Genomic DNA, 1,944 nt, shown 5'->3' on the forward strand with positions numbered 1-1,944 from the left:
GGAGTTAACCAACTCCATCCCAAATTCCATGGACTTGAATCAGAAAGTCCATATTTACATTTGAAAGAGTTCGATGAGATTATAGCTACATTATGTTTTCCTAATGTATCCGAGGATACAATTAGTGAAACTCTTTCCTTTTTCCTTAAAAGAGAAAGCTAAGACGTGGTTACATTCACTGCGTCCTAGATCCATTGGCACATGGAACGATATGCGGAGGGAATTCATAAAAAAATTCTTCCCACATCATAAAACGATTACCCTCGGAAAAGCAATCATGAACTTTGCCCAAAAGGAAGATGAAACATTCTTCCAATGTTGGGAAAGGTTCAAAGATTTGGTCAATTCATGCCCACAACACGGATTTGAAACGTGGCGCATTACAAATTTTTTCTATGATGGAGTGACATCTTCCATGCGCCAAATGGTCGAGACAATGTGTAATGGAGAGTTCATTAATAAAGATGTCGACGAGGTATGGGATTACCTCGATAGTCTCGCTGAAAAAACACAATCTGGGACTATTACCCAAAATCGAACACCACGTCTAGGCCGACTCAATTAAAGGAGAAAGGTGGATTATATCTCTTGAAAGAAGAGAATGATCTCAAGTGTAAAGTGACTACGCTCATAAGGAAAGTTGAGGCCATGGAAGGAAAGAAGGATAAGGTCAATGAAATTGTTTGCAGCATCTGTGATTGCAACATTCACACAAATGAAAACTGTCCTACAATACTCGCCTTTCGAGGAGTGTTGAATGAACAAGCCAATGCCGTAAATAATTATCAAAGACCTTTTCCTGGACCTAACTCTAACACATACTATCCTGGCTGGAAAAATCATCCAAACTTTAGTTGGAGAAATGGACAAACGGCGACTCCTCCAGGTTTCTTCAATCAAAATCCAAATCAAGTGAAACCTCAAGAGGAACCGGTTCAAAATCCCATACAAGAGCTGGCTCAGGCAATGCGGGGAATTATAGATTTTATGCAAAAGATAGATTCTCGTATGACGGTTATAGAAAAGGGGATGCTTCCTGCATAACCTCTCCCCAATCCTAAACCGCAGTACGAGAATAATGATCCCAGCTCTTCAAATCAGATGGGGCATGCTAAATCCATCACCACTCTTAGGAGTGGGAAGATCATTGATAAAACTCTTCCGGTTAGGCCCGAAAAGCCTCAAGAACCGAAAGAGGACAACAATAATGAATCTAGTGAGGCCCCACAAAAATTAGAACCGAAACTTCTAGAGAAGCCGGTTGCTCCATTCCCCAACGGTTGGTTTCACCAAAACCTCTCTCTAACTCTTAGGATATCCTAGAGGTGTTGAAACAAGTGAAAGTCAACATTCCTCTACTTGATGTCGTGAAACAGATACCTTCATATGCCAAATTCTTGAAAGACTTATGCACGACTAAAAGACGGAAAATTATTCAAAAGAAAATCTTCTTGACTGAGAAAGTGAGTGCTATCCTGAAGCAAGACGTGCCGCAGAAATTCAAGGATCCCGATAGCCCAACCATATCATGTGTAATCGGAAACCATCGAATTGATCACGCACTTCTTGACTTAGGAGCGAGCGTCAATTTGATTCCCTACTCGGTATACAAACAGTTAGGTTTGTGGGAATTAAAACCCACCCTAACCACACTACAACTTGTCGATCGCTCTGTTCGTGTACTAAGAGGGATAATTGAGGATGCGTTGGTCCAAGTTGATAGATTTTACTACCCTGTAGATTTTATCATCTTGGACACTGAACCCATCAATAACATGAACACTCAGATTCTTGTCATTCTTGGTCGCCCATTCCTTGCCATTTCAAACGTAATTATCAATTGCAGGAATGGTGTCATGACTATGTCTTTTGGGAATATGACATTGGAGTCAAACATTTTTTTCAATAACGGCAACAACTGCAGAGGATGATGACGATTTCCAC

The 1,944-nt window shown here is 40.7% G+C and overlaps 1 non-coding gene across 1 annotated transcript; it reads right to left on the reverse strand.

The window, feature by feature from the left end:
• Nucleotides 1-259: 259 nt before the first annotated feature.
• On the reverse strand, nt 260-366 carry LOC131217716 (small nucleolar RNA R71). Its single transcript, XR_009157307.1, has one exon. It is a non-coding gene; the product is annotated as a small nucleolar RNA R71 (small nucleolar RNA).
• Nucleotides 367-1,944: the final 1,578 nt, after the last annotated feature.

The sequence above is a fragment of the Magnolia sinica genome, chromosome 10, assembly GCF_029962835.1.
Source record: "Magnolia sinica isolate HGM2019 chromosome 10, MsV1, whole genome shotgun sequence".
NCBI lineage: Eukaryota > Viridiplantae > Streptophyta > Magnoliopsida > Magnoliales > Magnoliaceae > Magnolia > Magnolia sinica.